We start from the raw sequence: 25,897 nt of genomic DNA on the forward strand, positions 1-25,897 counted from the left end.
TGGCAACAGTGTCAGGAGTCAAGTGAGCAAGGCTACAGAAAATGACAGTTACAGCCGCCATATACAGGACCGTCACCACCGGTGGTCATCACCATTGGCCCCAATCCCAATGTTAATCAATGACATGTTGCATGGCGGTAGTGACCGCCATGACGACATACACCGGTGACTTAGGGCACTTCCTTCTGTCAGGAACTGCAGGACAGGCGGCTGCCATTTTGTGCACATCTCATGCACTGATGTGCCAATTTATGTGCGCCATATACATATGAGGAAAAACTGGGGAGTAACCCCATGTTGTGCCATCATGGTAGTGCTGATGCATGTGACGTGTCCTAAACAACTTACACGTTCAGCATTGTGGTGCGAGGCTGGTGTCCAGAGAACTTTTGCATGCTAATTTATGTATATTTCTGCAGTGCTATGCATGTCCGACAGTGTTAGGTGTGTACTCGTTTTGAAATGTTCAGTTTACATGTGTGAAGTCCTTTTCTCAAAGTACATTCTCTCCTCTTTACCTAGATTTGATGCCATGAGGAGACTGAGACAACCACCAGTGTACCGTCCACTAGTGGACCTTGCAACCCTGGAGGACAGGCATATCATACAAACCTATCGTCTGAATTGTCAGACCATCATGGATCTATGTACACAGTTGCAGCCATACGCAATCCCTATTTCATCCTCCCACAGTTCAAGATCTGTCAGTGCTGCACTTCCTTGCACAGGCTACTTTCAGAATACAGATGGTTTGGCAACAGGGATGTCACAGCCAATGTTCAGTCTAGTGTTGAAGGATGTACTGTGTGTATTATTGACACACCTGGACAACATCAGGTTCCCCCAACGTGCAGATTTGGTCTATGTGAAGGCAGACTTTTATGATATAGGACACATCCCTCGTGATAGGGGCCATTGATGGCACCTATATAGCTAAGGTTCCTCCCATTGCCAATGAACAGGTGTAATGGACCAGGAAGAACTACCACTCTCTTAATGTTAAGTTGGTGTGTCTGGCAGACCAGTACATCACACAGGTCACAGCTAAGTTTCCTGGATCTGTACATGACTCCTTCATTTTGAGGAACAGAAATGTCCCACACATGAAGGCACGACAACAGAGAGAGAGAGCCTGACTCCTTGGTATATATCCATTTGAATTTGGTTCACTGTAGTTGCATCTGTCATCATATACTTCTCTGTCGCTGCACCTGTTATGTCACTGGTCCTACAATGAGGCCCATGGGAGGACGAGGTGTGTCACAGACAGGACATTTGGCCTCCTGAAAGCCAGCATCAGGAGTCTGGACCTATATGGAGATGCCCTCCTCTGCGTGCCCTAAAAGGTATGTCAGATAGTAGTAGCCTGCTGCATGCTCCATAATCTAGCCCTGAGACACCAGATACCATTGCTAGCTGATGAGGGTGAGGCAGCTGGACCAGTGGCTGGTAATGCTGACATGGCAGTGATGAGGAGGCAGAGGAGGTGCAGCTGACTGTAGGACTGAGCTCATCAATCAACCAGTACTTCTGGAATGTCCCCATCAAATGCTGACAAAAGTCCTCCAGAGTTGACTCATCAGTGGTGGTGTGATGTGGTCCTATCCCTATGTGTGTGTTGAGGGAGCAGACTTTGTATGTCATTTGCAAAGTTACAATTTCTCATATCTAACAAATGTATCCAATGAAGTGTCCTTGATTTGAATCTTCAGTGTACAGACCTGTAATGAGCAATGTGTGCTGCATTCTCCTGTAGTCATGCCATTCCACCTACTGACCGTGTTAGGAATACATGTGTCTCTGCTACCTATGGCTTGGGCGTTTATAATCACTAGCCATAGCTGAATGGTTAGATAATTGAGAGTTGTATATGACAGATGGCAGCTACAGTGCTACATGATGAATATTCTGTGACTGGTGTTGTGTAGGTAATCTCTGGGGGACCCTGGTTAGGTGGAAATCTATACTGGGACGACCTATATATGCTGCATATGTGCTTTGTGTGGCTCCATGCCTTCCATCCTGATGGTACTCTCTGTAAATGTCTTTTTGCAGGTGTGCATGCTGACTGTACTCTTATGTGGCTCAGGATTGTGGACTGTCTGACATGTGTCCTGAAACATATCTTATGTAATGGGTCTCCTGCTGAGGATGCCTCCCTCTCCTGCCCATTACTATGCCTGCTGGATATAGGTGTGCATAGCGATCTCATATATGGCAATCAGGACTTTTGTTGCCATTGTAATGAAGACACGTATACAGTAGCTGTGTTCCATTGGTGTTAATTGTGCATATATTGAAATGATACAGCCATAAGTGGTGTAAACATTGTCCATGGTGATGAGTGGGGTCATGGTAGATTAATCAAAGTAGGTGGTACAGCTGTTGGTTGCATAGGCCAGTATCCAAGTGCCAATGGGAAGATAGAGTTATGTCCTTGAACATCAACAGGGTGTCTCAGTGACACACAAGGGAGACAAATCAGGTGAGGGCCACTTCCTGGCAGTGGGTGAGGTCTTGCCATCTGCTCCAGCCTGATGTCTGGATGGACATCCACGTTTGTGCGGGGTTCATTAGCTACAACGAAAGGGGGTTCGGAGGCCTGTGGTTCCCCTGGCAGGGCCTCCAGTCCGCTGGCTACCACTGATGTTGATGGGTCTGAAGTTAATGGTAGTAGCAGAAGGGCCTGCTGGTGGGCGGTGGAAGCATGCAGGTTGCTATTGATATCCCTCAGCAATGGAGGTTATGGTGGCACTGTGGGCCTGCCACTGCTGCATGACCTCCTGGTGGTATTCCCTCTGCAGCCTTTGATTCTTCCCCAACATGGTTATGATCTTGTCCATCCTGTCCTGGGATTGTTGGTATGCTCTCAGGACTTGGGATATGGTAGCCTGATCAGTAAAGTCCCTTGGGGACCCCATCCTCTGGCCCAAAGTTTCCCTCCCACACCCCCTGGCCCCAGGTGCCTGTGCCCCAGACATGGTGTGCCCACTGCCAGTGCTTGCAGGATCTTTATTGTCTGGGGTGTGAGGGGGTCTCTTCAGGTCTGTACTGTGGGGCGCACAATAGTTAGCTCTGTCCTTGGGACACAGCTGTTAACCAATGACATGTTGCATGGCGGTAGTGACCGCCATGACGACATACACCGGGACTTAGGTCACTTCCTTCTGTCCAGTACTGCAGGACAGGTGGCTGCCATTTTGTGCACATCTCATGCACTGATGTGCAAATTTATGTGCGCCATATACATATGAGGACAAACTGGGGAGTAACCCCATGTTGTGCCATCATGGTAGTGCTGACGCATGTGACATGTCCTAAACAACTTACACGTTCAGCATTGTGCTGTGAGGCTGGTGTCCAGAGAATGTTTGCATGCTAATTTATGTATATTTCTGCAGTGCTATGCATGTCCGACAGTGTTAGGTGTGTACTAATTTTGAAATGTTCAGCTTACATGTGTGAAGTCCTTTTCTCAAAGTACAGTCTCTCCTCTCTACCTAGATTTGATGCCATGAGGAGACTGAGACAACCACCAGTGTACTGTCCACTAGTGGACCTTGCAACCCTGGAGGACAGGCATATCATACAAACCTATCGTCTGAATCGTCAGACACAGCTTTGGCGGCACAGAGTAGGCTGTGATGCTCAGGCCACAGGGTTTTGGGGGATTGTTGTGGGCAGGGTGAGGCAGGGAGTGGTAGACTGACCAGGTGTCTCAGATGGGCACGGTAGGTCGTCAATGTCCAGACTTCCAGGCATGTTGTCCTCACTGGGGCCTTCATCCTGTGGAGGGCTGGCAGTCTCTGGTATTCTCTCTATGGTGGCAATGGCAGGGGTACCTGTGAATGGAGTGAGCAAGGAAGTTATATATTGAAGATGTGTTTGGTTCACTCTTTATCATATGCATACAGTGGCTTGACATCATTCCCTGCAATGACAATGACATATGCTGCCCAACATACCATTTGTGCTAGGTAGTGGTGTGTGACATGTGTTTCATACTCCATTTAGGTAGGTGTCATCAGGTTTAGTACATCTGGCTGTGTTGATGGGTACTGGTACAGAGTGATAGTTCACATGACTGTTCTGCACTGTTATCTAGTGACTATTCAGCCCTTGTAGTTGTGAGTGGTAGAAGGCTGGACGTAGCAGCATGATGTCCCAGTGGGTGGAGGGTATGGGAATATGCATGGAGTCTGCCATCTGACATACCATATCATAGTGGGTGACTTAATGGGTTGTGGATCCTGATTAGTGGCATGTTGGATCAGTCACAGTGCTGCAGTTGTGTTTAGCCTTGTTTGGCATTATGTTGTTCCATTGCATTGCTGTCATAGCCATGTTGTAGTTTTCTGTCATAACATCTTGTTAGTATGGCTAGTCCAATGGGCATTCATGCAAGGGATGTGATCTGATGTGCAGATTCCAGGTATTCAGGTAGATGGGCTTGTGCATTGTGGGAGTCATAGTGTTAGTTTTAGCCCATTCTAGGCGTACCTTTACCAAGGGCTATGTGGGCATTTGGGCTGGGTGGAGGTGTGGCATGCAGGAGAGGGGCATTAGGTGGAAAGGTGGGTTGTGTACTGAGACATGCAGTACATTGCGGAGCATTTGGGTGGTGAGAAAACATGAAGTACAAGACAGTTGTGTGGCATGGAGGTTGTGTGCACTTACAGAGTCCAGTCCACCAGGTATTCCAGTCAGGCCCTCTGGATGCAGGATGTTCAAGACCTTCTCCACCCAAGATGTGAATTGTGTGGGACAAGGTGGGGGCCCACTACCAGTCTTATGCACGGCGATCTGGTGTTGTGATGCCATGGAACGCACCTTCCCCCTTAGGTCATTCCACCTCTTCCGGATGTCCTCCCTTGTGCGTGGATGGTTGTCTACTGAATTGACCCTGTTGACTATTCCCTGTCACAACTCCAGTTTCCCTGCAATCGAGGTTTGCTGGACCTGTGCTCCAAACAGTTGTGGCTCTACCCTGACGATTTCATCCAACATGACCCTCAACTCGTCGTCTGTGAACTGTGAGGTGAGATGTATATCTGTGCCTATGGTGCTATGTGTGTGCTCTCTGTGTATGTGTAAGTTGGTTTTGTAGCAAAGGATTGTGGGTTCTGTTGGAGTGTGTTATATAGTGCTGTGAATAGGTGTGTCTGGTGTGTGTATTTGTGTCAGGTGCGGGATATTCAACCTATCCAATGTGGTGTTGTGTGCTGACTGTGGTGGATACTGAGCGCGGCGGTTCACATTGCCAATGGTTTTCTGCTGTGAAAGAACTGCTGTGCTGATTTGTGGCTCGTAATCTGGTGGGTGGAATTGTGTTGGCGTGGCGGTGCTGGTGGTGAAACCACCTCTCTCCCGCCCTCCAATGTAATGGTGGTGTTGGATCTGTTGCTGTTTTGTGGCAGTACTGCAGGACAGGCGGCTGCCATTTTGTGCACATCTTCATGCACTGATGTGCAAATTTATGTGCTCCATACACATATGAGGACAAACTGGGGAGTAACCCCATGTTGTGCTGTCATGGTAGAGCTGACGCATGTGACATGTGTAGGAGGCTGGCCTGGTTTGTAGTGGGTACCAAGGGGTACTTACACTCTGCACCAGGTACAGGTATCCCTTATTAGTGTAGAAGAGGTGTCTAGCAGCTTTGGTTGATAGAAAAGCGTAGCTTAGCAGAGAAGCTTAGGCTGAACTAGGAGACATGCAAAGCTCCCACTATACCACTGGTGTCATATGAACAATATCATAAGAAAATAAAATACACAGATATACTGACTTTAAAGGTACTTTATTTTTATGAGAATATGCCAAAAGTATCTCAGTGAGTACCCTCAGTATGAGGATAGTGTAGGAAAGTACCATCTTGCCTGGCATGTTACCCCCATTTTTCACTGTATATATGTTGTTTTAGTTGTATGTGTCACTGGGACCCTTTTCTCCAGGGCCCCAGTGCTCATAAGTGTGCCTGAATGTGTTACCTGTGTAGTGACTAACTGTCTCACTGAGGCTCTGCTAATCAGAACCTCAGTGGTTATGCTCTCTCATTTCTTTCAAATTGTCACTAACAGGCTAGTGACCAATTTTACCAATTTACATTGGCTTACTGGAACACCCTTATAATTCCCTAGTATATGGTACTGAGGTACCCAGGGTATTGGGGTTCCAGGAGATCCCTATGGGCTGCAGCATTTCTTTTGCCACCCATAGGGAGCTCTAACAATTCTTACACAGGCCTGCCACTGCAGCCTGAGTGAAATAACGTCCACGTTATTTCACAGCCATTTTACACTGCACTTAAGTAACTTATAAGTCACCTATATGTCTAACCTTTACCTGGTAAAGGTTAGGTGCAAAGTTACTTAGTGTGAGGACACCCTGGCACTAGCCAAGGTGCCCCCACATTGTTCAGGGCCAATTCCCTGAACTTTGTGAGTGCGGGGACACCATTACACGCGTGCACTACATATAGGTCACTACCTATATGTAGCTTCACAATGGTAACTCCGAATATGGCCATGTAACATGTCTAAGATCATGGAATTGCCCCCTCTATGCCATCCTGGCATTATTGGTACAATTCCATGATCCCAGTGGTCTGTAGCACAGACCCTGGTACTGCCAAACTGCCTTTCCTGGGGTTTCACTGCAGCTGCTGCTGCTGCCAACCCCTCAGACAGGTTTCTGCCCCCCTGGGGTCAAGCCAGGCTTGTCCCAGGATGGCAGAACAAAGGACTTCCTCTGAGAGGGGGTGTTACACCCTCTGCCTTTGGAAAATGGTGTGAAGGCAGGGGAGGAGTAGCCTACCCCAGCCTCTGGAAATGCTTTCTTGGGCACAGATGTGCCCAATTCTGCATAAGCCAGTCTACACCGGTTCAGGGACCCCTTAGCCCCTGCTCTGGCGCGAAACTGGACAAAGGAAAGGGGAGTGGCCACTCCCCTGACCTGCACCTCCCCTGGGAGGTGTCCAGAGCTCCTCCAGTGTGCTCCAGACCTCTGCCATCTTGGAAACAGAGGTGCTGAAAGCACAGTGGACTGCTCTGAGTGGCCAGTGCCACCAGGTGACGTCAGAGACTCCTTCTGATAGGCTCCTTCAGGTGTTAGTAGCCTATCCTCTCTCCTAAGTAGCCAAACCCTCTTTTCTGGCTATTTAGGGTCTCTGTCTCTGGGAAAACTTTAGATAACGAATGCAAGAGCTCATCAGAGTTCCTCTGCATCTCTCTCTTCACCTTCTGCCAAGGAATCGACTGCTGACTGCGCTGGAAGCCTGCAAAACTGCAACATAGTAGCAAAGACGACTACTGCAACTCTGTAACGCTGATCCTGCCGCCTTCTCGACTGTTTTCCTGGTGGTGCATGCTGTAGGGGTAGTCTGCCTCCTCTCTGCACTAGAAGCTCCGAAGAAATCTCCCGTGGGTCGACGGAATCTTCCCCCTGCTACCGCAGGCACCAAAAAGCTGCATTACCGGTCCCTTGGGTCTCCTCTCAGCACGACGAGCGAGGTCCCTTGAATCCAGCAATTCTGTCCAAGTGACTCCCACAGTCCAGTGACTCTTCAGTCCAAGTTTGGTGGAGGTAAGTCCTTGCCTCCCCACGCCAGACTGCATTGTTGGAAACCGCGTCTTTTGCAACTACTCCGGCTTCCGTGCACTTCCGGCGGAAATCCTTTATGCACAGCCAAGCCTGGGTCCACGGCACTCTAACCTGCATTGCACGACTTTCTAAGTTGGTCTCCGGCGACGTGGGACTCCTTTGTGTAACTTCGGGTGAGCACTGTTTCACACATCCTCGTAGTGCCTGTTTCTGGCACTTCTCCGGGTGCTACCTGCTGCTGAGAGGGCTCCTTGTCTTGCTCGACGTCCCCTCTCTCTCCTGGTCCAACTTGCGAACTCCTGGTCCCTCCTGGGCCACAGCAGCGTCCAAAAACGCTAACCGCATGATTTGCAGCTAGCAAGGCTTGTTGGCGTTCTTTCGGCGGGAAAACACTTCTGCACGACTCTCCACGGCGAGAGGGATCCGTCCACCAAAGGGGAAGTCTCTAGCCCTTTTCGTTCCTGCAGAAACCTCAGCTTCTTCTGTCCAGTAGAAGCTTCTTTGCACCCACAGCTGGCATTTCCTGGGCATATGCCCATCTCCGACTTGCTTGTGACTTTTGGACTTGGTCCCCTTGTTCCACAGGTACCCTAGATTGGAAATCCACAGTTGTTGCATTGTTGGTTTGTGTCTTTCCTGCATTATTCCTCTATCACGACTTCTTTGTCTTTTGGGGAACTTCAGTGCACTTTGCACTCACTTTTCAGGGTCCTGGGGGTGGGCTATTTTTCTAACCCTTACTATTTTCTAATAGTCCCAGCGACCCTCTACAAAGTCACATAGGTTTGGGGTCCATTCGTGGTTCGCATTCCACTTTTGGAGTATATGGTTTGTGTTGCCCCTTTCCCTATGTGTCCCCATTGCATCCTATTGTAACTATACATTGTTTGCACTGTTTTCTAAGACTATACTGCATATTTTTGGTATTGTGTACATATATCTTGTGTATATTTGCTATCCTCATACTGAGGGTACACTCTGAGATACTTTGGCATATTGTCATAAAAATAAAGTACCTTTATTTTTAGTATATCTGTGTATTGTGTTTTCTTATGATATTGTGCAAGTGACACTAGTGGTACTGTAGTAGCTTCACACGTCTCCTAGTTCAGCCTAAGCTGCTCTGCTAAGCTACCATTATCTATCAGCCTAAGCTGCTAGACACCCTATACACTAATAAGGGATACCTGGGCCTGGTGCAAGGTGTACGTACCCCTTGGTACTCACTACAAGCCAGTCCAGCCTCCTACATTGGTTGTGCAGCGGTGGGATAAGTGCTTTGAGACTACTTACCACTCTTGTCATTGTACTTTTCATAAGAGAAAAATATACAAAACAAGTTCAGTGTGTGTACACATAACTAAAAAGTTTTGCATTTCCTCTTTTCACTCTTTTCTAAAGTGCTGAAAAGTACTTCTAAACTTTCTAAAAAGTTCTAAAAAGTTAAAAAAGTTTTTTTCTGTCTTTCTAAAAAGTTCTGAAAACTTTTTTCTCTTTTTCTATCACTTTAACTCTCACTAAAAATGTCTGGCACAGGCCAAAATATTGACCTGTCTAAGATTGCATATGATCACCTTAGCTAGAAAGGAGCAAGGAGTCTCTGCATAGAGAGAGGTTTGAGTGTAGGGAAGAATCCTTCCTTGGAATTGTTACTTAACATGCTTAGAGAACAAGATAAGGCTAAAAGTGCCCCATCTGTTGAAAAAGTAGCTAATGTTTCCCAATCTGATCCAGGGACTCCCCCAGGAAAAGATTCAGGAAAGAAACTTCCAATCCTGCCAATTACTAGACAGTCTAGCATAGTTGGTACTGATGATGAGTCAAACCATACAGATAGTGTTGTCTCACATCATAGCAAGAGCATTCATTCTCATCACAGTAGAAATGATGTTTCTGTTAGCCAAGCTGTTAGGGTGGCTTCTGTAAGGGACAGGTCTCCTTCTGTCCATTCTCACCATACTTCTGTGTCTAGGAATGTCCCTCCCACCCACCCTGAAGACAGATTGTTAGAAAGGGAGCTCAATAGATTGAGAGTGGAACAAACCAGACTGAAGCTCAAGAAGCAACAGCTGGATTTGGAAAGACAGACCTTAGAAGTAGAGAAGGAAAGACAGAAGTTGGGTTTAGAAACCCATGGTGGCAGCAGCAGTATTACCCATAGTCATCCTGCAAAAGAGCATGATTCCAGGAATCTGCACAAGATAGTTCCCCCTTATAAGGAGGGGGATGACATTAACAAGTGGTTTGCTACACTTGAGAGGGCCTGTGTTGTACAGGATGTCCCTCAAAGGCAGTGGGCTGCTATCCTATGGCTATCATTTACTGGAAAAGGTAGGGATAGGCTCCTTACTGTGAAAGAAAGTGATGCCAATAATTTCCATGTTCTTAAGAATGCACTCCTGGATGGTTATGGCTTAACCACTGAACAATACAGGATAAAGTTCAGAGAGACCAAAAAGGAGTCTTCACAAGACTGGGTTGATTTCATTGACCATTCAGTGAAGGCCTTGGAGGGGTGGTTACATGGCAGTAATGTTACTGATTATGACAGCCTGTATAACTTGATCCTGAGAGAGCATATTCTTAATAATTGTGTGTCTGATTTGTTGCACCAGTACTTGGTGGACTCTGATCTGACCTCTCCCCAAGAATTGGGAAAGAAGGCAGACAAATGGGTCAGAACAAGGGTGAACAGAAAAGTTCATACAGGGGGTGACAAAGATGGCAAGAAGAAGGATGGTAAGTCTTCTGACAAGGGTGGGGACAAATCTAAAAATGAGTCTTCATCAGGCCCACAAAAACACTCTGGTGGGGGTGGTGGGCCCAAATCCTCTTCAAATCAGAACAAGGAAAAGAAACCATGGTGCTATTTATGTAAAATAAAAGGTCATTGGACAACAGATCCCAGTTGTCCAAAGAAAAGCACCAAGCCTCCTACCACTACAACCCCTACTGCTACACCTAGTGTCCCTACTAATAGCAGTGGTGGTGGGAGCAAACCTACTAATAGCCAATCCAAGGGAGTAGCTGGGCTCACTATTGGTAACTTAGTTGGGGTTGGTCTTGTTAGGGAGACCACAGAGGCTGTGTTAGTCTCTGAGGGGGCTATTGATTTAGCCACCTTAGTTGCTTGTCCCCTTAATATGGATAAGTACAAGCAGCTACCCCTAATAAATGGTGTTGAGGTTTAGGCCTACAGGGACACTGGTGCCAGTGTGACTATGGTCATAGAGAAACTGGTCCACCCTGAACAACACCTACTTGGTCACCAATACCAAGTAACCGATGCTCACAACAACACACTTAGCCACCCCATGGCTGTTGTAAATCTCAACTGGGGGGGGGTTACTGGTCCAAAGAAAGTTGTGGTAGCCTCAGATTTACCTGTAGACTGTCTACTAGGAAATGATTTGGAGACATCAGCTTGGTCAGATGTGGAGTTGGAGGCTCATGCAGCAATGCTGGGCATCCCAGGGCATATTTTTGCTTTAAACAGGGCTCAGGCCAAAAAGCAAAAAGGATAGGGAAGCTTGGATCCTGGAACAATGGACCAAGTGCTCCCTAAAGCTAGGGCTAGTAGAAGCAAACCACTTCCTACTATCCCTCCCTCTACAGTGGATTCTACTTCTGAGGAAGAAGAATTCCCTCCCTGTGCAGAACCTACACCAGAGGAGCTTGAAGCAGACACTGCTGAGCTTTTGGGTGAAGGGGGGCCTGCCAGAGAGGAGCTGAGGGTGGCACAGCAAACCTGTCCCACATTAGAGGGTCTGAGACAGCAAGCTGTCAAACAGGCTAATGGGGATGTCAGTGACTCTCACAGAGTTTACTGGGAGGACAACCTCTTGTATACTGAGGCAAGGGATCCTAAACCTGGAGCTGCCAGGAGATTAGTGATCCCTCAGGAGTACAGAAAGTTCCTCCTAACTCTTGCTCACGACATTCCCCTAGCTGGGCATCTAGGACAAATGAAAACTTGGGACAGGCTTGTTCCCTTGTTTCATTGGCCTAGAATGTCTGAGGACACAAAGGAATTTTGTAAGTCCTGTGAAACCTGTCAAGCCAGTGGCAAGACAGGTGGCACTCCAAAGGCACCCCTTATTCCACTGCCTGTGGTTGGGGTTCCCTTTGAAAGGGTAGGGGTTGACATAGTTGGCCCCCTTGACCCTCCTACTGCTTCAGGCAATAGGTTTATCTTGGTGGTAGTGGACCATGCCACAAGATATCCTGAAGCAATTCGTTTAAGAATCACTACAGCACCTACAGTGGCAAAGGCCCTCTTGGGAATATTTTCCAGGGTGGGCATCCCAAAGGAAGTAGTATCAGACAGGGGAAGCAATTTCATGTCTGCATACTTAAAGGCCATGTGGAAGGAGTATGGTGTGACTTATAAGTTCACTACACCCTATCATCCACAAACAAATGGACTGGTGGAGAGATTTAACAAAACTCTCAAAGGCATGATTATGGGTCTCCCTAAAAAAACTCCGCAGGAGATGGGATATCCTTCTACCATGCCTCCTTTTTGCCTACAGGGAGGTACCCCAGAAAGGAGTGGGCTTCAGCCCCTTTGAACTTCTTTTTGGACACCCTGTTAGGGGTCCACTCACACTTGTCAAGGAGGGTTGGGAACAACCTTTAAAAGCTCCAAAACAAGATATTGTGGACTATGTACTTGGCCTCAGATCAAGGATGGCTGAGTATATGAAAAAGGCCAGTAAAAACCTTCAGGCCAGCCAAGAGCTCCAGAAGCAATGGCATGATCAGAAGGCTGTTTTGGTTCAGTACCAACCAGGGCAGAAAGTGTGGGTCTTGGAGCGTGTGGCCCCAAGAGCACTCCAAGATAAATGGAGTGGACCCCACACAATTGTTGAGAAAAAGGGTGAAGTCACCTATTTAGTTGACTTAGGCACTGCAAGGAGTCCCCTTAGAGTACTCCATGTAAACCGCCTGAAACCCTACTATGACAGGGCTGATCTCACCCTGCTCATGGCAACTGATGAGGGACAGGAAGAAGACAGTGATCCTCTACCTGATCTCTTCTCTTCCACAGAACAAGATGCTCTTGTGGAAGGTGTAGTTTTGGCTGATTGTCTTACTGCTGAGCAGAAAGACCATTGCATAAATCTCCTAGATCAATTCTCTGAACTCTTCTCTACTGTGCCAGGTACCACTTCTTGGTGTGAGCACACTATAGATACTGGAGACAGCTTGCCTGTCAAAAGTAAGATCTATAGGCAGCCTGACCATGTCAGGGACTGCATAAAGCAAGAGGTCCAGAAAATGTTAGAACTAGGAGTGGTTGAGCACTCTGAAAGTCCATGGGCTTCTCCTGTGGTACTTGTACCAAAACCCCATTCCAAAGATGGAAAGAAGGAAATGCGGTTTTGTGTAGACTACAGAGGTCTCAACTTGGTAACCAAAACTGATGCTCACCCTATACCCAGGGCAGATGAGCTCATAGATACACTGGCATCTGCCAAGTATCTAAGCACTTTTGACTTGACTGCAGGGTATTGGCAGATCAAATTGTCAGAAGATGCTAAACCTAAAACTGCATTTTCAACCATTGGAGGACATTACCAGTTCACTGTAATGCCTTTTGGTTTGAAAAATGCACCTGCCACTTTTCAGAGGTTGGTGAACACAGTCCTGCAAGGGCTGGAAGCTTTCAGTGCAGCATATTTGGACGATATAGCTGTCTTTAGCTCCAGCTGGGATGATCACCTGGTCCACCTATGGAAAGTTTTGGAGGCCCTGCAAAAAGCAGGCCTCACTATCAAGGCTTCAAAGTGCCAAATAGGGCAGGGTAAGGTGGTTTATCTGGGACACCTTGTTGGTGGGGAACAGATTGCACCACTTCAGGGGAAAATCCAGACTATCATAGACTGGGTTCCCCCTACTACTCAGACTCAGGTGAGAGCCTTCCTAGGCCTCACTGGGTATTACAGGAGGTTCATTAAGAACTATGGCTCCATTGCAGCGCCTCTTAATGACCTCACATCCAAGAAAATGCCTAAAAAGGTATTATGGACAGCAAACTGTCAGAAAGCTTTTGAGGAGCTGAAGCAGGCCATGTGCTCTGCACCTGTCCTGAAAAGCACTTGTTACTCTAAAAAAAATTATGTCCAAACTGATGCATCTGAATTAGGAGTAGGGGCAGTCCTATCACAACTTAATTCTGAGGGCCAGGATCAACCTGTTGCTTTTATTAGTAGGAGGTTGACCCCTAGAGAAAAGCGTTGGTCTGCCATAGAGAGGGAGGCCTTTGCTGTGGTCTGGGCTCTGAAGAAGTTGAGGCCATACCTGTTTGGCACTCACTTCATTGTTCAGACAGACCACAAACCTCTACTTTGGCTAAAACAAATGAAAGGTGAAAATCCTAAATTGTTGAGGTGGTCCATATCCCTACAGGGAATGGACTATACAGTGGAACATAGACCTGGGAGTAGCCACTCCAATGCAGATGGACTCTCCAGATATTTCCACTTAGACAATGAAGACTCATCAGGTCATGGCTAGTCTTATTGTCCTTCGTTTGGGGGGGGTTGTGTAGGAAAGTACCATCTTGCCTGGCATGTTACCCCCATTTTTCACTGTATATATGTTGTTTTAGTTGTATGTGTCACTGGGACCCTGTTCTCCAGGGCCCCAGTGCTCATAAGTGTGCCTGAATGTGTTACCTGTGTAGTGACTAACTGTCTCACTGAGGCTCTGCTAATCAGAACCTCAGTGGTTATGCTCTCTCATTTCTTTCAAATTGTCACTAACAGGCTAGTGACCAATTTTACCAATTTACATTGGCTTACTGGAACACCCTTATAATTCCCTAGTATATGGTACTGAGGTACCCAGGGTATTGGGGTTCCAGGAGATCCCTATGGGCTGCAGCATTTCTTTTGCCACCATTAGGGAGCTCTAACAATTCTTACACAGGCCTGCCACTGCAGCCTGAGTGAAATAACGTCCACGTTATTTCACAGCCATTTTACACTGCACTTAAGTAACTTATAAGTCAACTATATGTCTAACCTTTACCTGGTAAAGGTTAGGTGCAAAGTTACTTAGTGTGAGGACACCCTGGCAGTAGCCAAGGTGCCCCCACATTGTTCAGGGCCAATTCCCTGAACTTTGTGAGTGCGGGGACACCATTACACGCGTGCACTACATATAGGTCACTACCTATATGTAGCTTCACAATGGTAACTCCGAATATGGCCATGTAACATGTCTAAGATCATGGAATTGCCCCCTCTATGCCATCCTGGCATTATTGGTACAATTCCATGATCCCAGTGGTCTGTAGCACAGACCCTGGTACTGCCAAACTGCCTTTCCTGGGGTTTCACTGCAGCTGCTGCTGCTGCCAACCCCTCAGACAGGTTTCTGCCCCCCTGGGGTCAAGCCAGGCTTGTCCCAGGATGGCAGAACAAAGGACTTCCCCTGAGAGAGGGTGTTACACCCTCTCCCTTTGGAAAATGGTGTGAAGGCAGGGGAGGAGTAGCCTCCCCCAGCCTCTGGAAATGCTTTCTTGGGCACAGATGTGCCCAATTCTGCATAAGCCAGTCTACACCAGTTCAGGGACCCCTTAGCCCCTGCTCTGGCGCAAAACTGGACAAAGGAAAGGGGAGTGGCCACTCCCCTGACCTGCACCTCCCCTGGGAGGTGTCCAGAGCTCCTCCAGTGTGCTCCAGACCTCTGCCATCTTGGAAACAGAGGTGCTGCCAGCACACTGGACTGCTCTGAGTGGCCAGTGCCACCAGGTGACGTCAGAGACTCCTTCTGATAGGCTCCTTCAGGTGTTAGTAGCCTATCCTCTCTCCTAAGTAGCCAAACCCTCTTTTCTGGCTATTTAGGGTCTCTGTCTCTGGGGAAACTTTAGATAACGAATGCAAGAGCTCATCAGAGTTCCTCTGCATCTCTCTCTTCACCTTCTGCCAAGGAATCGACTGCTGACCGCGCTGGAAGCCTGCAAAACTGCAACATAGTAGCAAAGACAACTACTGCAACTCTGTAACGCTGATCCTGCCGCCTTCTCAACTGTTTTCCTGGTGGTGCATGCTGTAGGGGTAGTCTGCCTCCTCTCTGCACTAGAAGCTCCGAAGAAATCTCCCGTGGGTCGACGGAATCTTCCCCCTGCTACCGCAGGCACCAAAAAGCTGCATTACCGGTCCCTTGGGTCTCCTCTCAGCACGACGAGCGAGGTCCCTTGAATCCAGCAACTCTGTCCAAGTGACTCCCACAGTCCAGTGACTCTTCAGTCCAAGTTTGGTGGAGGTAAGTCCTTGCCTCCCCACGCCAGACTGCATTGTTGGAAACCGCGTCTTTTGCAACTGCTCCGGCTTCCGTTCACTTCCGGCGGAAATCCTTTGTGCACAGCCAAGCCTGGGTCCACGGCACTCTAACCTGCATTGCACGACTTTCTAAGTTGGTCTCCGGCGACGTGGGACTCCTTTGTGTAACTTCAGGTGAGCACCGTTCCACGCATCCTTGTAGTGCCTGTTTCTGGCACTTCTCCGGGTGCTACCTGCTGCTGAGAGGGCTCCTTGTCTTGCTCGACGTCCCCTCTCTCTCCTGGTCCAATTTGCGACCTCCTGGTCCCTCCTGGGCCACAGCAGCGTCCAAAAACGCTAACCACACGACTTGCAGCTAGCAAGGCTTGTTGGCGTTCTTTCGGCGGGAAAACACTTCTGCACGACTCTCCACGGCGAGAGGGATCCGTCCACCAAAGGGGAAGTCTCTAGCCCTTTTCGTTCCTGCAGAAACCTCAGCTTCTTCTGTCCAGTAGAAGCTTCTTTGCATCCACAGCTGGCATTTCCTGGGCATATGCCCATCTCCGACTTGCTTGTGACTTTTGGACTTGGTCCCCTTGTTCCACAGGTACCCTAGATTGGAAATCCACAGTTGTTGCATTGTTGGTTTGTGTCTTTCCTGCATTATTCCTCTATCACGACTTCTTTGTCTTTTGGGGAACTTCAGTGCACTTTGCACTCACTTTTCAGGGTCCTGGGGGTGGGCTATTTTTCTAACCCTTACTATTTTCTAATAGTCCCAGCGACCCTCTACAAGGTCACATAGGTTTGGGGTCCATTCGTGGTTCACATTCCACTTTTGGAGTATATGGTTTGTGTTGCCCCTATCCCTATGTGTTCCCATTGCATCCTATTGTAACTATACATTGTTTGCACTGTTTTCTAAGACTATACTGCATATTTTTGGTATTGTGTACATATAACTTGTGTATAATTGCTATCCTCATACTGAGGGTACTCACTGAGATACTTTGGCATATTGTCATAAAAATAAAGTACCTTTATTTTTAGTATATCTGTGTATTGTGTTTTCTTATGATATTGTGCAAGTGACACTAGTGGTACTGTAGTAGCTTCACACGTCTCCTAGTTCAGCCTAAGCTGCTCTGCTAAGCTACCATTATCTATCAGCCTAAGCTGCTAGACACCCTATACACTAATAAGGGATACCTGGGCCTGGTGCAAGGTGTAAGTACCCCTTGGTACTCACTACAAGCCAGTCCAGCCTCCTACAGATAGCAAATATACAAAAGATATATGTACACAATACCAAAATTATGCAGTAATAGCAATAGAAAGCAATGCAAGCAATGTACAGTCACAATAGATTGCAATGAGAGCAAATAGGTATAGGGGCAACATAAACCATATACTCTAGAAGTGGAATGCGAACCACGAATGGACCCCAAACCTATGTGAGCTTGTAGAGGGTCGCTGGGACTGTAAGAAAACAGTGAGGGTTAAAAAAATAGCCCACCCCAAGACCCTGAAAAGTAGGTGTAAAGTGCACCTAAGTTCCACAGAGAGCACAGAAGTCGTGATAGGGGAATTCTGCAAGGAAGACCAACACCAGCAATGCAACAACAATGGATTTCCAGACGAGAGTACCTGTGGAGCAAGGGGACCAAGTCTAAGAGTCATACTCAAGTCGGGAGGGGGCAGATGCCCAAGAAATGCCAGCTGAGGTTGCAAAGAAGCTGCCACCGGATGGTAGAAGCTGTGGATTCTGCAAGAACGAAGAGGACTAGAAACTTCCCCTTTGGAGGATGGATGTCCCACGTCGTGAAGAAGCTTGCAGAGGTGTTCCCACGCAGAAAGACCGCAAACAAGCCTTTGTTAGCTGCAAGGGTCGTGGTTAGGGTTTTTGGATGCTGCTGTGGCCCAGGAGGGACCAGGATGTCGCCAATTGAGTGAGGAGACAGAGGGGGCGTCCAGCAAGACAAAGAGCCCACTCAGAAGCAAGCAGCACCTGCAGAAGTGCCGGAACAGGCACTACGAAAACGAGTGAACCGGGACTCACCCGAAGTCACAAAAGAAGGTCCCACGACGCCGGAGGACAACTCAGGAGGTCGTGCACTGCAGGTTAGAGTGCCGGGGACCCAGGCTTGGCTGTGAACAAAGGAAATCCTGGAAGAGTGCACAGGATCCGGAGCAGCTGCAAATCACGCGGTACCCAGCAATGCAGTCTAGCGTGGGGAGGCAAGGACTTACCTCCACCAAACTTGGACTGAAGAGTCAATGGACTGTGGGAGTCACTGGGACAGAGTTGCTGAGTTCCAGGGACCACGCTTGTCGTGCTGAGAGGGGACCCAGAGGACCGGTGATGCAGTATTTTGTTGCCTGCGGTTGCAGGGGGAAGATTCCATCGACCCACGGGAGATTTCTTCGGAGCTTCTAGTGCAGAGAGGAGGCAGACTACCCCCACAGCATGCACCACCAGGAAAACAGTCGAGAAGGCACCCGGATCAGCGATACAAGGTTGCAGTAGTCATCTTTGCTACTTTGTTGCAGTTTTGCAGGCGTCCAGAACAGTCAGCGGTCGATTCCTTGGCAGAAGGTGAAGAGAGAGATGCAGAGGAACTCTGATGAGCTCTTGCATTCGTTATCTAAAGAATTCCCCAAAGCAGAAACCCTAAATAGCCAGAAAAGGAGGTTTGGCTACTTAGGAAGGAGGATAGGCTAGCAACACAGGTAAGAGCCTATCAGAAGGAGTCTCTGACGTAACCTGCTGGCACTGGCCACTCAGAGCAGTCCAGTGGGCCAGCAGCACCTCTGTTTCCAAGATGGCAGAGGTCTGGAGCACACTGGAGGAGCTCTGGGCACCTCCCAGGGGAGGTGCAGGTCAGGGGAGTGGTCACTCCCCTTTCCTTTGTCCAGTTTCGTGCCAGAGCAGGGCTGGGGGATCACTGAACCAGTGTAGACTGGCTTATGCAGAGATGGGCACCATCTGTGCCCATCAAAGCATTTCCAGAGGCTGGGGGAGGCTACTCCTCCCCAGCCCTGACACCTTTTTCCAAAGGGAGAGGGTGTAACACCCTCTCTCTGAGGAAGTCCTTTGTTCTGCCCTCCTGGGCCAAAACTGGCTGGACCCCAGGGGGGCAGAAACCTGTCTGAGGTGTTGGCAGCAGCAGCAGCAGCAGCTGCAGTGGAAACCCCGGAAAGGCAGTTTGGCAGTACCCGGGTTCTGTGCTAGAGACCCGGGGATGCATGGAATTGTCCCTCCAATACCAGAATGGTATTGGGGTGACAATTCCATGATCCTAGACATGCTACAATGCCATGTTCGGAGTTACCATTGTGACGCACACATAGGTAGTGACCTATGTGTGGTGCACGCGTGTAATGGTGTCCCCGCACTCACAAAGTCTGGGGAATTTGCCCTGAACAATGTGGGGGCACCTTGGCTAGTGCCAGGGTGCCCACACACTATGGGCCTGATTACAACTTTGGAGGACGGTGTTAATCCATCCCAAATGTGACGGATATACCACCCGCCGTATTAAGAGTCCATTATATCCTATGGAACTCGTAATACGGTGGGGGTAGGATATCCGTCATATTCTCAGAGTTCCTATTAGTATGTTTAAGTTTAGAGCAGTGGGAATTGTCCACTGGACCTATATCAAGTGATGAGAATGACAGACAGGGATGCTGTCTCAATAAAGCCATAGCTGGGCAAAAACTTTGTCCATATAGCTGTAAGAGAGAACAGGGTTGCTGTTTCTCTTGAGTTGGAGCAGGTCAGGGATTCTTATTAACACACAGCGAGCAAAACACACTGAATGGAATGAGGCCACAAATAGCTACTAAGGAATAAGGTTAATTCAAGATTTTTCATCCCTCGCTGTGGGCTTTTCTCAGGAAACAGTTTGGAGGACAGTTAATAGTTTGATGTTTTTGTGGCTGCTTCATGTGAAGCTTTTGCGATGCTAAAACCTCCTTCCCAGAGTTGACAGGGAGCACCTTGTATCCTCCCACATTGACTCTCTCATGTAGATAGGATGCATTAACCACTATTTTTGTCACTTTGAGAGCACTGATCATTTCCTTATTCATTGTAGGTTCATGTTGAATCAACAATCTCCAGCAGACGCTGCCCTGGCATTCAGAACAATGACTAGGTTTTGTCCAGTGTTCTGTCGTGTTGAGCCAGACCAGATTTCTCACTGAAGCTTTTTCAGCATTCAGAGCACTGAAACGGTTTGTGCCCAGTATGGATTCTCTCATGTTGAATTAACTTCACTTTCACACTGAAGCTTTTTTGGCATTCAGAGCACTGATATGGTTTTAATCCAGTGTGAGTTCGCTCGTGACGAGTGAGACCAGATTTCTGACTGAAGCTTTTCTGGCATTCAGAGCACTGATACGGTTTTTGTCCAGTGTGAGTTCTCTCATTTTTAGTGAGACTTTGTTTCAATCTGAAACTTTTCTGGCATTCAGAGCACTGAAACGGCTTGTGCCCAGTATGAATTCTCTCATGTTGAATTAAACTTGGTTTCTCACTGAAGCTTTTGCAGCATTCAGAGCAACGATAAGGTTTTAGCCCAGTGTGCGTTCTCTCATGTTTAGTAAGACCTAATTTTGAACTGAAGCTTTTCTGACATTCAGAGCAATGATAAGTTTTGTGTCCAGTGTGCGTTCTCTCATGGTGTGTGAGATAGATTTTGTGACTGAAGCTTTTCTGGCATTCAGAGCACTGATAAGGTTTTTGCCCAGTGTGAGTTCTTTCATGTTGAGTTAAACTAGATCTGTGACAGAAACGTTTTTGGCATTCAGAGCACTGATACAGTTTTTGTCCTTTGTGAGTTCTCTCATGCTGAGACAGACCAGATTTCCAACTGAAGGTTTTCCAGCATTCAGAGCACTCATACGGTCTTTCTGCAGTGTGAGTTCTCTCATGTTTAGTTAGAGTTATTTTCAGACTAAAGCTTTTCTGGCATTCAGAACACTGATATGGTTTTAGTCCAGTGTGAGTTCTCTCATGACGAGCAAGACCAGATTTCTGACTGAAACTTTTCCGGCATTCAGAGCACTGATAAGGTTTTTGCCCAGTGTGAGTTCTTTCATGTTGAGCTACACAGGATTTCTGACTGAAGCTTTTCCAGCATTCAGAGCACTGATAAGGTCTTTGCCCAGTGTGAGTTCTCTCATGGTGAATGAGAGTTATTTTCTGACTGAAGGTTTTCTGGCATTCAGAGCACTGATAAGGTCTTTGCCCAGTGTGAGTTCTTTCGTGTTTAGTGAGACTTTGTTTCAATCTGAAAGGTTTCTGGCATTCAGAACATTGATATGGTTTGTGCCCCATGTGAGTTCTCTCATGTTGAATGAGAGTTATATTCTGACTGAAGGTTTTCTGGTGTTCAGAGCACTGATAAGGTTTTTGTACAGTGTGAGTTCTCTTCTGTCGAGAGAGACTGTCCTTATGACTGAAGCTTTTTTTACACTAAGAGAACTGATGAGGTTTTTGTCCAGTGTGAGTTCTCTCGTGTTTAGTGAGGTGGGATTGATAACTAAAGCTGCTCTCACATTCATTGCTCTTCATCAAGATATATGCATCTCCAAGGTGGGTTGGTTGCTGGATACATGCCATCTTAAGACTGAATCTGATTCCAGAGTCTGTACAAACTCTCACTGAGGAGCCCCTTGTATTTATTAAGATGTCCCTCATGGAGTCATTTTCTCCAAGTTATGCCCGGTGGAGTTCTCTCAAGAAGAATTATACTCATTTTGTGACTCTAGTTTATCACATTTGATTTAGGAGTTTTAAAAGCACTGATAAGCGCTTTGGGGTTTAGTGCTTAAATGTTAGATAAATGTGTTCATACAAGTAATGATCGGGGATTAGGACATGCCACATTGATTTTATGAATTATCAATAGCGTAACACTGGGTCCTTTTAAGCTTCCTATCCCAGTACAAGCTTTTCTTGTTCTGTGGCTAAAGCCAGGTACGTGATCGACTTTGGCGGTCTTTGAAACAACTCGATCAACACAAAAAAGAGAGCTGGTGGAGAAAATCTTTCTATATTAAAAACGATAATCCAGCGATTTTGATTGCAGTGACAACAAGAAGAGTTTTCATAATTGCTTTCTTTTAAACAATGTTTTCTTTCCTCTTGAATTACAGGAGATGCAGATGAAAGATTGTCCTTTTAAACTGAGACGATTGGTCGTCTTGACAATTCTGTCAAATTATGTGGGCAGATGCTGTTTTCTTGAGAAGGTGCTCAGGTCTTCAAGGCACTGCTCATACACGACCAGACAGAATCTACAACACTGATTAGTTTGTTCTCAAGTGCGCGGCTTTGATATCAATTGTCGCCAATGTTCTTCGTTCTTACAAACCTTGAAACAGTAAATTCAGTAATTGCTTCTGATCGGTTTACTTTAGGTGCTCGACAACGTATAATGAACAGAAGAAATGTGAGGAATCACTTCGACATTCAGCAGTTTCTTCCGCTCCACGTTCCTCACCATTCCTGGTGCGAAGGATTTCTTTTTACAGCTCTAGAATGTAGAATATTTTACTTTCTTCAAAATAATCCTTATCATCGTGTTTCACCAAACAAAATTTCTTTTTCGGTTAGTGTTTCAGTGACCTGTAGAAATAGAGTTAGAGATAGTAAATTGACACCAAGAAATAATGTTTATGACAGTTTTTTTTGCAGAAACAAAGCATTTACAAAAATGAGGAAGGAAATCAGCTTGAGTTGCATTTCTGACAGGGGTGACACAGCTCTCGGACACTGTGTATATCGGGAGCTTGGAACCAGTGAAACCCTAGGTTGTGTGCACAAAAATGAGTGAATACTGAAGAACGAAATGCAAGTTACACATACATTGCAACACAGATTCTCAGAACCATCCAACATCAACAATTTACTCTCTGTGACAATGGCTGGTATCACAGTAAGACATTTGAACACCTTTAATGAATTATCAGCTATTGTTTACTCTCCTGCCCTCTTAGAGGATTCATCGATTTCCTATTTCAGTGATTCCTGGAGAGACATGTTATCAGCCGTGTACTCAGTGCTTTAAATGCCGCCGCAGACTGAGGCTGAGTCCAGTTCGCTCAGTGGAACTCACCATTTCAAACTGACGGAAGATAAGGACTTACTTGGCAGCCCGGAACTCTTCCCGCTCCTCCAACAGCACCCGATTACTGCAACACCTGAAAAAGGAGAAAAATCACAACACAAAAGGAAGTACACAAGGGAGAAGAAAAGAAAAGCACATACCAAAGAAACAGAGGAAAGAGTAAAGGCTAGCTCCCACTCCCACCACAGAGACCCAGCACAACCCCTGAAGTGGCAGACAAGACAGAGAAGGGCTGGATGGGAGGATACGACTAGGCGGAAGTCAGTTCCATGAAACAAGAATGACGAACAGTCCGAAGGAGGAGAGTATCACGTGCTGTAGAAGAGGATACAAATGCGGGGATACTCAAGGAACTGCTGGGCGACACAGGGACAAGTGCTGAAGGCCCAGCGCGTCCAGACCCAAGGAACTGCTGGGCGACACAGGGACAGGTGCTGAAGGCCCAGCGCGTCCAGACTCAAGGAACTGCTGGGCGACACAGGGACAAGTGCTGAAGGCCCAGCGCGTCCAGACCCAAGGAACTGCTGGGCGACACAGGGACAAGTGCTAAAGGCCCAGCGCGTCCAGACTCAAGGAACTGCTGGGCGACACAGGGACAAGTGCTGAAGGCCCAGCGCGTCCAGACCCAAGGAACTGCTGGGCGACACAGGGACAGGTGCTGAAGGCCCAGCGCGTCCAGACGGCGACACAGGTACAAGTGCTGAAGGCCCAGCACGTCCAGACCCAAGGAACTGCTGGGCGACACAGGGACAAGTGCTGAAGGCCCAGCGCGTCCAGACCCAAGGAACTGCTGGGCGACACAGGGACAAGTGCTGAAGTCCCAGCGTGTCCAGACTCAAGGAACTGCTGGGCGACACAGGGACAAGTGCTGAAGGCCCAGCGCGTCCAGACCCAAGGAACTGCTGGGCGACACAGGGACAAGTGCTGAAGGCCCAGCGCGTCCACGGCACTCTAATCTGCATTGCACGACTTTCTAAGTTGGTCTCCGGCGACGTGGGACTCCTTTGTGCAACTTCGGGTGAGCACCGTTTCACGCATCCTCGTAGTGCCTGTTTCTGGCACTTCTGTGGGTGCTACCTGCTGCTGAGAGGGCTCCTTGTCTTGCTCGACGTCCCCTCTGTCCCCAGACGCAATTGGCGACATCCTGGTCCCTCGTGGGCCACAGCAGCGTCCAAAAACCCTTACTGCACGATTTGCAGCTAGCAAGGCTTGTTGGCGGTCTTTCGGCGGGAAAACACTTCTGCACGACTCTCTACGGCGTGGGGGATCCATCCTCCAAAGGGGAAGTCTCTAGCCCTGGTTGTTCCTGCAGAATCCTCAGCTTCTCCTGTCCAGTAGAAGCTTCTTTGCACCCACAGCTGGCATTTCCTGGGCATCTGCCCATCTCCGACTTGCTTGTGACTTTTGGACTTGGTCCCCTTGTTCCACAGGTACCCTCGACTGGAAATCCATTGTTGTTGCATTGCTGGTTTGTGTCTTTCTTGCAGAATTCCCCTATCACGACTTCTTTGTCCTTTGGGGAACTTTAGTGCACTTTGCACTCACTTTTCAGGGTCTTGGGGTGGGCTATTTTTCTAACCCTCACTATTTTCTATAGTCCCAGCGACCCTCTACAAGGTCACATAGGTTTGGGGTCCATTCGTGGTTCGCATTCCACTTTTGGAGTATATGGTTTGTGTTGCCCCTATCCCTATGTGTCCCCATTGCATCCTATTGTAACTATACATTGTTTGCACTGTTTTCTAAGGCTATACTGCATATTTTTGGTATTGTGTACATATAACTTGTGTATATTTGCTATCCTCCTACTGAGGGTACACTCTGAGATACTTTGGCATATTGTCATAAAAATAAAGTACCTTTATTTTTAGTATAACTGTGTATTGTGTTTTCTTATGATATTGTGCAAGTGACACTAGTGGTACTGTAGGAGCTTCACTCGTCTCCTAGTTCAGCCTAAGCTGCTCTGCTAAGCTACCATTATCTATCAGCCTATGCTGCTAGACACCCTATACACTAATAAGGGATAACTGGGCCTGGTGCAAGGTGCAAGTACCCCTTGGTACTCACTACAAGCCAGTCCAGCCTCCTACACACCCACTTTATCTGCCTCTCAAGGTGTGCGTTCTGCGCCTCTCCTTGTACCACCCGCTCCATCTGCCTCTCAGGGTGGAGCTTCTGTGCCTTTCCTTGTACCACCCACTCCATCTGTCTCTCAAGGAGGAGCTTCTGCACCTCTCCTTGTACCACCTGCTCCATCTGCCTCTCAGGGTGGAGCTTCTGTGCCTTTCCTTGTACCACCCACTCCATCTATTTCTCAGGGAGGAGCTTCTGCACCTCTCCTTGTACCACCTGCTCCATCTCCCTCTCAGGGTGCACCTTCTGTGCCTCTCCTTGTGCCACCTGCTCCTTCTGCCTCTCAGGGTGGGCTTCTGCACCTCTCCATGTACCACCTGCTTCTTCTGCCTCTCAGGGTGGAGCTTCTGTGCCTCTCCTTGTACCACCCACTCGATCTGCCTCTCAGTGTGGACCTTCTACACCTCTCCTTGTGCCACCTGCTGCTTCTACCTCTAAGGGTGGTCCTTCTGCACTTCTCCTGGTACCGTCTGCTCCATCTGCCTCTCAGGGTGGAGGTTCTGCACCTCACTTTGTACCACTCACTCCAACTACCTCTTAGGGAGGAGCTCCTGCACCCTTCCTTATGCCACCCACTCCATCTTCCTCTCAGGGTGGACATTCTGCACCTCTCCTTATACCACCCACTCCATCTGCCTCTAAGGGTGCATCTTCTATGCCTCTTCTTGTATCACACGCTTCATCTGTCTCTCAGAGTGCACCTTCTGTGCCTCTTCTTGTATCACACGCTTAATCTGCCTCTCAGGGTGG

At 47.8% G+C, this 25,897-nt stretch overlaps 1 pseudogene; it reads right to left on the reverse strand.

Annotated features, from left to right (window-relative positions):
- Window positions 1–20,028: 20,028 nt before the first annotated feature.
- On the reverse strand, window positions 20,029–21,737 carry LOC138286948 (zinc finger protein 84-like; annotated as a pseudogene).
- Between the last annotated feature and the right edge of the window lie 4,160 nt (window positions 21,738–25,897).

This window comes from Pleurodeles waltl, chromosome 4_1 (assembly GCF_031143425.1).
Source record: "Pleurodeles waltl isolate 20211129_DDA chromosome 4_1, aPleWal1.hap1.20221129, whole genome shotgun sequence".
Taxonomy (NCBI): Eukaryota; Metazoa; Chordata; class Amphibia; order Caudata; family Salamandridae; genus Pleurodeles; species Pleurodeles waltl.